This window comes from Symphalangus syndactylus, chromosome 6 (genome assembly GCF_028878055.3).
Source record: "Symphalangus syndactylus isolate Jambi chromosome 6, NHGRI_mSymSyn1-v2.1_pri, whole genome shotgun sequence".
NCBI lineage: Eukaryota > Metazoa > Chordata > Mammalia > Primates > Hylobatidae > Symphalangus > Symphalangus syndactylus.
Window position 1 is genome coordinate 72045633 of NC_072428.2, and position 13246 is coordinate 72058878.

General features: G+C 42.9%; 1 pseudogene; it reads right to left on the reverse strand.

Moving 5' to 3' along the window:
* Nucleotides 1-6443: 6443 nt before the first annotated feature.
* On the reverse strand, nt 6444-11910 carry LOC129485329 (cell adhesion molecule-related/down-regulated by oncogenes-like; annotated as a pseudogene).
* Nucleotides 11911-13246: the final 1336 nt, after the last annotated feature.

A 13246-nucleotide genomic window follows, 5' to 3' on the forward strand; every position in this document is an offset into this window, starting at 1 on the left:
GTCTGTAAGGACTCCTCGATGAGGAAGAATAGCACAATGGTTAAATCTAAGGACGTATTTCTTCTTTTATGTGCCTGCTGTCCTGACCCATATTTCCAGGGATACCCTGGCATACGTAGACACTATGTAAAGCCCACATCCATTAGAAGTTTATAACACTATGTTTTCATGTGACTGTTTTCTTATTCCTGCAGTGCATATTTTCTGGGATAATAAAATAACCACTTGGTATATTCCCCTTGTTTGAAGTTTTGAGACAGCTACACTTTGGTTCTGATCATCTCAACACTGCCCCAACTCCAACCAAATCTAAGTGTTTTCTTGATGGTGAGCCCTGCCATTCACTCTTGGAAGATATTACTGAGAGGTGGATGTTGGACAGTGTTGGAACTGGGCTGTTAGATTTTGCAACGATTCTTGGACAATGAGAAATGACATGCTGGTTAACCCCAAGAAAATTTTTCTACTTTTCTGTGTCAAGAAGTCTACCAGTGTCATCTCAAGACCTCTTCCCCACGATTATCTCAGTATCCAGAAAGGCCTCTAGGCCAGATGGGGGTGTTTCTAGATGACGACTGTGGCATAGTAAGCTTTGTTAATGTGGCCAACAGTTTTCTCATCTGTAGCCTCTCTGTTCTTTCCCTTACCCTCTTACAACTTTGCTTTGCTTTGCTTTGCACTCAAAGAATCAGAGATAGGTCAGTAACATGAATAAAGGTATCAGAAGCACCGACTTCTGAGAATGCTAACCTACTGACTACTTGACATTCTTTATCTTTTTCTATGAAACTTTGTACCATTTTTAAAAGTGTGGAGGTATGCATTTGTTTTGATTTTCATTAAACTACTCTCTCTTAGAATACTGCGCATGTCTTTTCTTTTATGCTGTATCTTTTCTTTCCCTTGATTTCCAAGCCAGCCCAGGTAAATGAATACGAGAGTGCGTTTATCCAAACTGATGGGTTAATGCAAGAGCACAGGTTTCTTCCCCCTGAACTGGAATTTTTTTTTCTCTGTTCCACATCTGCTAAGTCTCATTTCATCAAGTGTAAGTTCCAACATTTCTTCAGGGAATTCTTTCTTTAGCTCCTGGACTAGATTAGGCTTTGTTTTAAAGACTCAGAAAACCTTATACTCTTCTTTGTAAAACTCACAGTGTAATAGTAGGCATCTTTTCTGCTTCTCAGATTACAAGAAAAGGATTGTGTTTGTACTACACACAGGTATATTCCGAGAAAGTACACAATGCTTAAAATACAACTGATATTCGTTAATTATCTGTTTGAATAAAAGAATAAATGCACAAAATAATTGATAAAAACATATGATACAACTGTTTAAAAGCTACCAAATTTACCCCTGTATTCCTTTTCATTTTGGCTACTGAATGTAACCAAAAGCAACAGGGATACTGAGAAATATTATTTAATAAAGTTATAAATTGGACTGCTTATCAAATTGATAGGCTCAGTCAATTTTCGTTAGCTCAGGAACAAACTATCGATGGACACAGATCTTAAGAGAGTGACAATGATACAGATAAAAAGACTGAAAACCTGTAAGGTTTTAGTAATTTCACCGATGGCATCCTACAGACAGTTACCTGGGAACATGTCATTACCAGAATAGAAAGTAAGACTCGCTTTTTGCTTCAGAAAATACAGAATACTCAGAAGCCTCATTACATTTTAAGAAAACTGCAAATTTATTTAGGTCTTTGAAGTTTTTAAAATACATGTGCAGTAAAATATCCTTATTATCAGAAATACCTATATTTTGATCGTGTTAATTTTGTATGAAGACTTTCCTTAAGTATTGACTGGAAATTGGTTCCAGGACTCCCCACAGATACCAAAATCCTTAGATGCTAATAATCCTCAGGTGTCCTTACATAAGATGGGGAAGTATTTGCATGTAGCCTAAGCACATCCTCCAATGTACTTTAATTATCTCTAGATTACTTAAAATACTTAATGCAATGTAAATGCTATGTAAGTAGTAGTTACACTGTATTATTTAGGGAATAATGATGAGCAAAAAAAGTCTGCACATGTTCAGTGAACAGGTAATCATTCCATTTTTTTCCTGAAATTTTTTAATCCATGATGAGTTGAATCCATGGGTGCAGAACCCATTCATAGAGAGGTCCAACTGTATATCAAATATCATATTTAATTGTGTATTTTCTAGCATTTAATCTAATTACTGGCAATATGGCACACAACAAACGTATCAAGAGTTTCTGATATGTGTTTTATGAATTTATTTAAAGCAATCTAGGAATGCCTCCTTTAATGAGGATTGCTGAGGACAAAGTCTAAAAAAGGCCAACTCCATTTATAAAGAGTAACTCTGATCCAAAAGTTGAATGACAGATGGGTTGCGTAATGGGTTATTTCAATGATAGGAGTAATGCAAACATACAATTCTGTAGTCGTTTATGTTTTAATAGCATTATACTGTTTTAACCATCCTCATCTTGTATATAATCTCATTGTGTATTAGAATACTACTATTAGAGCAATAAAGAAGAATGGATAAATACGGTCAGCTTTTTGCTTTTGTTTTGTTTTGTTTTTGAGACAGGCTCTCACTCTGTTGCCCAGGTTGGAGTGTACTGGTGAGATAACGGCTCACTGCAGCTTCAACCTCCCCAGATCAAGCAATCCTCCAACTTCAGCCTCCCAAATAGCTGGACTATAGGCTGAACTGTCATGCCTGAGTAATATTGTTCTTGCTGTTGCTGGAGAGAGAGGGTCTCACCCAGTTGCCCAGGCTTCTCTCAAGCTCCTAGCTCAAAGTCATCCTCCCACCTCAGCCTCTAACAGTGCTGGGACTGTAGGCATAAGCCACTATGCCAGGCTTAAATACAGCCAATTCAACTGAAGTTTAAATTATTTGTGTTTCACTCTCTTTCATTATAAGAATAATCTGTGTCTTAAAATGTGTTCTTGAACATGAATTACTTTATGATTGCCCTTTCATAAGAATAAGAAGTTTTAATATTTAAGAATAATTCACAAAAATATGAAAATTCCTTCATAAACAATGACTTGAATTAATAGAAGGAATACTAGATACAGGCAGTGGATAATCAAATTTTAAATGAATTATCTTATTCTGTCCTACAATTGTAAGAGAAAGTGATCCTCCCACCTCAGCCTCTCAAAGTACTGGGAATTGTAGGTGTGAGCCACCATGCCTGGCATAAATATGGCCAATAATTTAAACTTCAGTTTAATTGGCTGTTCTAATAAGTTTATGAGAGAAATATGTTCTTTTATAGTTGTGAGGACTGGATGAGATAATGCACATACAACCTCCACTGATAGGGTAGAATCTCCACCCCGAACAGCAGGTCTAGGGTTGCTATGCCCAAGTTTCTCACTGGCTGTATCTTCCATCCCTCAAGGGATAAGACAAAACACTGAGAGACACCATCCCCCTACCTACTCCAGCACAGACTTGTAGAGCGTGTGTGAGTGCTAGAGAAGCCACTGTCAACTCCTTTGCAGTGATGCAGAGATTCATCTAGGAGGACTGACAGGCCGTAAAAACTGAGAGTTTTGCTCAATGCCTCACATTAATGATTGATTTTGAGTCAGTCATGAAAAGGTACATTCCCAAGGGCATCGTCAAAAACAATGGAGACCTCGGTTAGGAACATTAAAGAGGAATTTGGAATCTTTAGCATGCTTTGTACCAACAAATAAACTTCTGACAGCCAGCCAGAAGTTCACCAGAGAAAACCAGGCAAAGAGAAAGCCAAGAAAAAGTGTCTTTGGATCACTAATTTCTGGAGATCTGGAAGGCTGTGTATCTGTGCCAGCCTGCACCCGCTCAAGAGCAATCAAGGTGGAACACGGACAAATTTATAAGCACTCCCCAAGCTAATCACTGATTCATCAATAAAGAGCTTTTAGCCCTACTGGCTGAAGAGCTAAAGCACAAATTCTGAGTGAACACTGGGTGAACAATAAATTATTCTGTTCCAGGGAGTGATTCCTAGAAGCTAGACCTAAAAATAAAATCACAATCGTCTCCGGTGATCTGGAAGACTGACCATGCACTGTCGTAGCAGTAACCAGAGAGAGGATCTCTGAGCTGTTAGTCCGCTGAATGTGGGACATAATTGTCAACTTCTTGATCTGTGAAAACAGTCTCCAAGCCACACACACATTGAATGGTAAAGGATAAAAATCTAACTAACTAGGAAGGCTTAGCCACAACTTTTGAAATACAGATTTAGGTAGAAATAGAGGTAAATAGATATGAATATTGCTGAGTTTCATGTTTAGCTGAATTCATAGTAAATATTTATCATTGTGAATATGTTCATCTCAGAAGCCAAAAGCATACCTACTCTCAGATGAAGGTTGTATATATATATATTCATTTATATGTGTGTGCATGTATATAATATATATATATTTCAAAGCAGTCATTCATATGTATATATTTCAATTAGTAAGCTAATTTTCCAAGCACTATTTTTCATATATATATATATATATATATATATAGTCCTAGCACTTTTAGAGTCTGAGGTGGGAGGATCACTTGAGCCAGGAGTTGGAGAGAAGCCTGGGCAACAGGGTGAGACCCTGTCTCTCCAACAATGGCAACAACAAAATTACTCAGCCATGACAGTTCAGCCTGTATCCAGCTATTTGGGAGGCTGAGGTCGGAGGACTGCTTGATCTGGGGAGGTCGACCCTGCAGTGAGGCGTGATCTTACCACTGCACTCCAACTTGGACGACAGAGTGAGAACCTGTCTCAAAAACAAAACAAAACCAAACAAAAACAAAAAGCTGACTGTATTTATCCATTCTTCCTTATTGCTCTAATAGCTGTATCCTAATATACAATGAGATTGTATACAAGGTGAGGATGGTTAAAAGAGTATAATGCTATTAAAATATAAATGACTACAGAATTGTATGTCTCCATTAACCTTGTCATTGGAATACGGATCCTGTCACCTTGGTAGTCAGCATAGTACCCAGTAGGTAGTTTTTAAAAAATATATCATAATCATTTATTAATGTGGAGAAGATCCTTCCAAAGACAGCTCTAATATCCTTGTCACGCAGAGGCAGCAGTGGTCAGGAGTTCTGCTGACCAGTGCTTTAGGTGCCTGTTTAAAAGGAAGACATTCTGGAAAAAAAGTCAGGAAACTTCAGAAAATAAACAACAACAACGACAAACACCTTTTCTTCCAAAATAAGTATTTTCGGACACTCACACCTTCAGGCTGTTGCCCCTGTTGGAAGTGAGAGAATGACTAGTTTCTGGCAGTGTGACACCATGAGCATGCTCCTAGGCTAATGGGGCAGAGGGAAGAAATCTCTCCAAGAGAGGCTCCCGGCAGCCCTCCCCTTTTTTCTTCTGAAAATGTGTATCTTTCTTTTCAAGCCACGACTTCAAGTCTTACTTTGTTCCTACTCTTAGAAACAGTCAAAAAGAGCCCCATACCGGCCATTTTATGAATCAATGTAATTTTAAAGCAGAGGGATACTAAAGCATTATTTGTCTCTCTGGCCTGGTTTCCTTTTCCGCATACTGCAATCATTCAACTACATCTTACACTCTACCATGTCCACGACACTGCTTATGACTAGTGACTAGAAGACTGAACATCACTTGTGCCCACGTGCAGATAGAGAGAATGTTGTCTGGTCACATCACCACTTTAGTGGAAGGCACTCTTTTAAAATTCATCAGTCAGGTCTGCTATTATAAACAACGGTAGTTGACTTAAAAGTGTTCTCAGAGGCCGGGCGCGGTGGCTCACGCTTGTAATCCCAGCACTTTGGGAGGTCGAGGCGGGCGGATCACGAGGTCAGGAGATCGAGACCACGGTGAAACCCCGTCTCTACTAAAAAAATACAAAAAGTTAGCCGGGCGTGGTGGCGGGCGCCTGTAGTCCCAGCTACTCGGAGAGGCTGAGGCAGGAGAATGGCGTGAACCCAGGAGGCGGAGCTTGCAGTGAGCCGAGATTGCGCCACTGCACTCCAGCCTGGGCGACAGAGCGAGACTCCGTCTCAAAAAAAAAAAAAAAAGTGTTCTCAGAAAGTCTGATAATACACTATTGAGAGACGGTTTTCCATCTGAAAACCTGACTGCTGGCAACTTTCAATTGGCCCCTGCATTTCCTCTGCGCTGAAGCAGCCAAGAGATGGAATCATTTGCATGAGGAGTTCTTACTGCCACTACAGTTGTTATAAAATTTGGAATGATCCCTCTGCCCTCCAGGTGATTGAAAGCTATGCAAAACAAGGTTGTTTCTTACTGAGAGCAAGGAAGCAACGGGTAAGAAAACTTTTAAGGCATAAATAATATAAAAGGGCACACATTTTAAGACACATTCACATGACATTATACTGCAAAAAAAAAATAAAGAATGATTTTCTCCGATTTGAATTAAGATCCTTCACACAGTTCACTCCCAGGCCTGTTTTGTGCAGTTCGTTACAGGCTTGAAGGCAGTAGATGACTGGTTGTTTGCACATCCTCCGGTTTCCTGGGGCGGCTGGAGGACCCCTGAGGGGCTGTCCAAAGGAACACCAGGCGGAGGCCATGTTGTCTTTTCAGCACGGTCCTATGAGATAGGTGGCAAAATAAGAGGATTCCAATGTAAATTGTTGCTGTCCGTTTCTGAATAGACACAGCTGTCTCCTCTGCTGAACTCTTCTGGATTTTCTGTGCGAACGCAGCTGACATCGTTTTTATTATCCTGACAGCACTTTTTTCCTCCTCTGTAATAACAAACTTTGTGGATGAACCAAAATCACCAAAAACTGCCACGGATACTGTTACAGGGCCACTCAAATTAATACCAACGCTATTTTTGGCAAGGGATTGGTAGAAACCCAAAAGACAGGAATTAAGAGAAAGAATTGTCAAAGTCCCCTGATGAATCTTTATATGTTCCATGTTTCTATCCTACTGTTTTCCATTATGCAACCATGAGCTATGAGTGGTCACAGGTTTGGCAGAACAATGTAGTTCTACAGGTCCACCACGTTTCTGGACGGTAGAGAGTGACTCAGAAGTAAAATAAGGTGCCAAGTCTGAAATCATGGAAGAGCAGAGAATCATGACAGTAACATACAGCAGTGTCCATAGGGGTCCAAGATTCACATGCAGAGCGCCAGATTACAGAAGCAGGCAAGGCAGGCTTCCGGAGCAAAACCCAGGCCTTGATTCACTTTCCAAGGTACTACAGTTCAGGGTAATCAGACGCATTCCTTAACCTTGACTCCTTTCTGCTTACTAAAGACTTTGATCAGTCTTCAGGCTGTCCACAGGGACTCTCCAAAAGTCAGAGTAACAGTTGGCTTACATCTTCAGTGATTCAAGTCTGCAAGGTGTATATGATTGTGCTTCGGGGGGGAAAGCAGAGAAGCCACTTTCTGCACTTACAGTGGAGTTCACTTCAGTGCTATAAACATCACCGCAGTCCTGCTTGTAATAAAGTCCAGACTAGCAATCTGCCTTTGGGTTGAGCTGTTCTCCTACAAGATAAGCTGTTAAGTCATGCCTTGATTTTAGATCTCTCGGCCGGGCGGGCTAAGCATCCAGAGTTCCTGTGGGGCCGCCGGCTGGGAAAGCCACCCTCAGGTCCTTCCCTCGGTCGCCCGCAGCGGCTACTATGGTGGCGGCTGCTATGGTGGCGGCTATGGCGGCAGCGGCTGTGATCTGAAGGGGTCCCTCCACGCACCACGCATGGCAGAGGAGGGCGCGGTGTCTTGCAGGCCGGGTCGCAGGCGCTGGGTAGGTCAGGTGGGCACTGGATGCTGGTTCTTCTGGCACCTTGACTCTGGAGCCCGGCATCAGGGCTCAGGGTAGGGGACCTGGGGGGCGCCCCCGCGGCAGCGCTCCTCCAGGCGGAGGGGAGTGGACAGGTAACCCGGCGGGTTCAGGGCTGCCTGGAGCACGCCAGGAGCAAGAGGAGGGATCCTGTGAGAGACAAGCGAGGCTAGTTGTAGAGTCCGCCTCCAATAAGTAGTTTTTTAAGCCCATCCCTCTCCCTCCACTCACAAGTAGATCACAGAGTCTATTTTGCCCATACTGATGTCTGTTTGTGTTCTGTGCTTAGCTTCCAATAATAAGTGAGAACATACAGCATTTGATGTCCTGATCCTGCATTAATTTGCTTAGGATTACAACCTCCGGTTCCATTCCCATTGCTGTAAGAGAGTTGGTGTGCCCAGAGTAAAGTCCTCCATTTAAGCTCCCATTCACAATTACACTGACTCCATTGAGAACCCTATGGTGAAGGTGGGAACAGCCACTGCTGAGACCGCCATGGCTCAGTAAGCCTCCATGAACACTTCCATTTACCTCATTTGCTCCTGAGAGAGTGGTGTATTATTACATCATCTGCCCATTAATATCTGATCCTTGATAGAGGTATCCTGGAGCGTCATATTTCTGTATGATATTCTGCTGGCGATTCTTCCACAGGCACGTTTCAATGAAAACCATAAGAATGCGGCCCAAGACACCCAGCATAGAGCCAAGGATCAGATATAACATGTCACTGCTTCTGTCAGGGCTGGTTGCTGGCCTCGCATTTCCTTCACTTGCTGAGGAATTCAGAGGGGTACTCAAGCCTTTCAGATACTCAGAAACTCCAGAAGCATATTTCACTTTAGTCTCGCAGATCATCACATTGCTAAACTCACTTTCTTCTTCACTGGAGCACTGCATTTTTTAATGCCATAGGAAGTTTCTGACAGCAGATGGCCAATCATTTGCCACTGCTTTGAACCTTCTGTAACATCCTTCTTATAAGCATTGTCGTTGTCATTATCTGTGGGTCAGTAATAGACACAAAAGAATGGAAGTGTTATTCTTACTTCATGGAATGTATGTTCACATTAGCACAATCTGAGTAACGCTGACAGCCTCCGTGTATACAATGTGAGGTCCGTTATTGCACAGTTGGAAAAAAGTCTGGGGAACCCAGTCACCGGATAAGGATGAGACGCTGATCTCTGAAAACTCTCTTCATAATGGTTGATAGCAACGACCCAAAATTTGTATGTTGAACCTGGCTCTATACTACAAACTTGCAGAGACATTTTGGAAGGAAGGATATGTTCAGCTGCCACCAGCCAGTCACTGGTCCTCATCCATTTATATTTGACCTTGAAGGCAGCGATTGAAGAATTCCCAATTGTCCAAGTAAATCAAGTGACATAGACCAACGTCTCTGATGCATTGGAGATAATCAGGTGATCTGGTGCCTCTGGAGCGCCACTGTGCCTAGATGAATCTGTAAGCACCACTCCAAAATTGTTGTTTGCAGCTTCTGAAACAACAGGATACTTGGGGTTGCCTACGGGTTGAGACGACGTCTAGGTGTTTTTTGATGACGCTGTTTTTTCTTTGCTGGTTCAGAAGGTAAGCATGGCAGGTGGGTTTTCACTTGGATCACTTCTTGCTACCATCAAGAGTTCATAAAGACCAGATGGCTCCATTTCAGCTAAATGAAGCTCACTTTCACTTCCTAGGATTCAAACCCTGTGCCAACTTCCCATCACATCAACTTCATAGTCCAGATTTTGATACTTCACAAAATAAGCATTGATGGGCAGTCCACTTTCCTTGTCTCCCCTCCACACCAGGTTGGATGTATCTGGTATGGGGATCTGTAGGGTTTCATCTTGGTGGGGGCCTCAGGAACAGAGATACCACTGGCATTTTTCTCTGATGTTTCTAGAAACTGCACTGAGATGTACTTTCTCTGGAAATGAGCTGAATAATACAGTTTCTGAAACATCTCTTATTTTTTTTTTTCATTATTCTGAGTAGCAACAGAAAGTACGACTATTTCTCCTTTTGTTTGTTTCAAAAAGAACAACCATGAGAGGTGGTTCTGCCTGAGTGGTACCATGTTCATCTGTAGCTTCACAGATGTTTTTCTCCACATGCTCCTGCATCACAGCCTGAGTATGGAGAGAGCTCAAGCCAGCTTGGGACATGATGAAGTAGACAGGCTCTAGGTCCAAGATTCCAGGTCTTGGTAAGTTTGACTTTTGGGATTTAGATCTAAGGACATCAGAGAGATGGCTGGTTATCAATCCATGGCTGTCATACCAAAAAATGACCGGACCCAACCGCCTGGTGGCATTGAAGGACAGAGTAACAAAGTCTCCATCTACCACTCCTGTGCTTGCTGGTGTCAAAATTATAACTTGCTTGAATCCATTGCCTTTTTCTATTTCAAGTCTTCCAACAGACTGCATAAATCCCATCTCATTATCTGCTAAATACTGGTGTAGCCTAGTATCTTGCATATTAACCCCAATGAATTTCAGTCAATTTCCTGCAGTTCAATGTCTTGAGGAAGGATGATTAGGCCGTGCATTATGAAACAAGTTATGGTTGGCAGCTGGGTTCCTACAAACATCAGAGATAAAGTGTTCTGTGGAAAATAGAGACACTGTCTGATCTTGTAGTCCCTTAGAGTAGGAGCATGTTAATGTACATTAACCATGTATGCCACATATTTTACATCTCCAGAGTTGTCTCCCGCCATGCAGGAATCGTTTCCAGAGTCCACTGGGTCAATGCTATCTATGCCGAGATGAGAACACAACCTTCTCCAGTTACTTCCCGGGGCAATATCCTGCCTGTTCTTTAGCCAACACACTTGAGGAGCCAGGATGCCACTAAACACACACTCCAAAGGTACAGGGCTATGTGAATGAACAGCTAATATCTGTGAACGGGCAGGGGAAGAATGCCAAAATCATCTGAAGAAAGGTGACTCACAAGGAGCTTTTGGCCAATGGGTTCAACTTTTAATTCATGTGTGGCCAGATTATAAGCTGCACATTTGTATGATCCCTTGTCCTCTAAGGATACATTCAAAATCTAAAGATGTACTTGTGGAAGGTTTAAGTGATTCTTTGTGGAATGCTTCAGCCTCTTCCCCCGGATTTTAGCACACACCTCAGCTTTGGGGTTACTCTCTGGTACCCTGCAGCCAATGAAACCAGCACCTTTATTATTTTGCTGTGATAAAATGCTTTGTGGATGAATCAAAATCACCAAGAACTGCTGTGGATACTGCTCCAGGGCCACTTACAGCAACATTGACATACTGTTGAAAATGCATTTTGAGTAACCCAAAAGGGAGGAGCTAAGAGAAAGAAATTGTCAAAGTCTCCTGATGAATCTTAATATATTCCATGTTTCTATTCTATTTTTATCATTATGCGACCTTGAGATGTGAGTGATCACAGGTTTAGCAGAACAATATAGTTCTACAGGTCCACTACGTTTCTGGATGGCAGAGGGTAGCTCAGAAGTGATATAAGGTCCCATGTCTGAACTCTCAAAAGAGCAGAGAATCGTAAGAGTAATATTCCAGATGATGGTATCCATAAAGGGCCAAGATGTGGATGCAGAGCGCCAGATAACAGAAGCAGGCAGGACAGGCTTCCAGAGGAAAACCCAAGCCTTGGTTCATTTTCCAAAATACTGTAGTCCAGGGTAAGCAAACATATTCTTTAACCTTGACTCCTTCCTGCTTATTAAAGACATCCATCAGGGACAGTCTTCATGCTGCCCACAGGGTGTCTCCCAAAATCAGAGTAACAACTGGCTTACATCTTCAGTGATTCAAGTCTGCAAGGTGAATACACTTGTGCTTGGGAGGGAAAGCAGAGAAGCCACTTACTCTTCTTAGCCTGGAACTCACTTCAGTGCTAAAAGCACATCATAGCAGTTCTGCTTGCAATAAAGTCCAAACTAACAATCTGCCTTTGGGTTGAGCTTTTCTCTTACAAAATAAGCTGTTAAGTCATGCCTTGATTTTAGGTCTTTCCACGGGGCGGGCTAAGCATCTAGCGCTCCCGTGTGGCAGCCAGCTGGGAAAGCCACCCCTGTGTCATGCCCTCCGGTGTGAGGCAGCGGCTGTGGTGGTGGCTGTGATCTGAAGGGGCCCCTTCAGGCCAGGCATGGGGCAGAGGAGGGTATGGTGATTCCCGCGCAATGGCAGAAGCGCTGGTGGGGAGATCGGGCCGCGAGGTCCCAGCTCTCCTTGCACTGAGTGACCTCAACAGGGAACCAGGGCTCAGGGGAGGGTAACTGGGTTGGGGGTGGGGTGCGGAGTGACAGGACCCATCCCTGTGGCAATGCGACTCTGAATGGAGGCCTGCCTACAGGTAACCAGGTGGTCACAAGGCCCAACAGGAGCAGGAGAGGAGCAGGAGGAGGAGCGATCCCAGAGAGAGACAGGCAAGGCAGGCTGCAGAGACCGCCCCCAGTCGGTATTTTTTTAACCCGTCCTTCTCCCGCCACCCTCAAGTAGTCCACAGAGTCTACTTTTCCCATATTGATGTCTATGTGTGTTCAATATTTAGCTCCCCCAAGTAAGTGAGAACATACAGCATTTGGCTTTCTATCCTGCGTGAATTTGCTTAGAATTAAGGCCTCCAGCTACATCCACATTGTTGTAAAGGATGTGATTTCATTCTTTTTACAACTGTATAGTATTCCATGGTGTATATGTAGCATATTTTATTTATACAGTCTACCATTGATGGACTCTTGGGTTGATTAGGTCTGTGCGATTTTGAATAGTGCAGCCATGAACATAGGAGGGTATGTGTCTTTTCAGTAGAATGACGTATTTTCTTTTGAGTATATACTCAGTAATGAGATAATTGTATCAAAGGGTAGCTCCGTGTTCAGTTCTTTGAGAAATCTCCAGACTGTTTTCCATAGTGGGTGCACTAATTTACATTTCTTGCTCTATGTTTAGTTCACAAAATTTCTACTAGACTCAGCTCAGGGTTGCGGCCCTGACTGCAGCAGGTGCTGGGGCTTCCGTAAGTAGATACTGTGCAGAGGTAAAGAGAGTGCTCAGATCGCAGAGTTGTGAGAAGAGAAGCAGAGGAAGGAGTTAAGGAGAGGGCCACATTTGGATGCCCTGAGGAGGGATGACAGGCAGATGTAAGGAAGGTGGTACTGTGCTAGTCACTGGTGACATCCTCCTAGTTCCAAAATCTCCTGGAAGGCAGGAAGCCTCACAATTCCCAAGCATGCTGCAGTTCTGGAGGGCACAGGGCTACTATTCTTCCCAGCGTGACCCTCTTTTCTCCCAACAAACATGGGACTCTGAAGCCAGAAGTCAAAATGAATTATCTTCCACCCACACAACACTTAAACCTTCGATTTGTGATTGAATTACACACACACATATGCGCAGGCACACACAGGCATCCG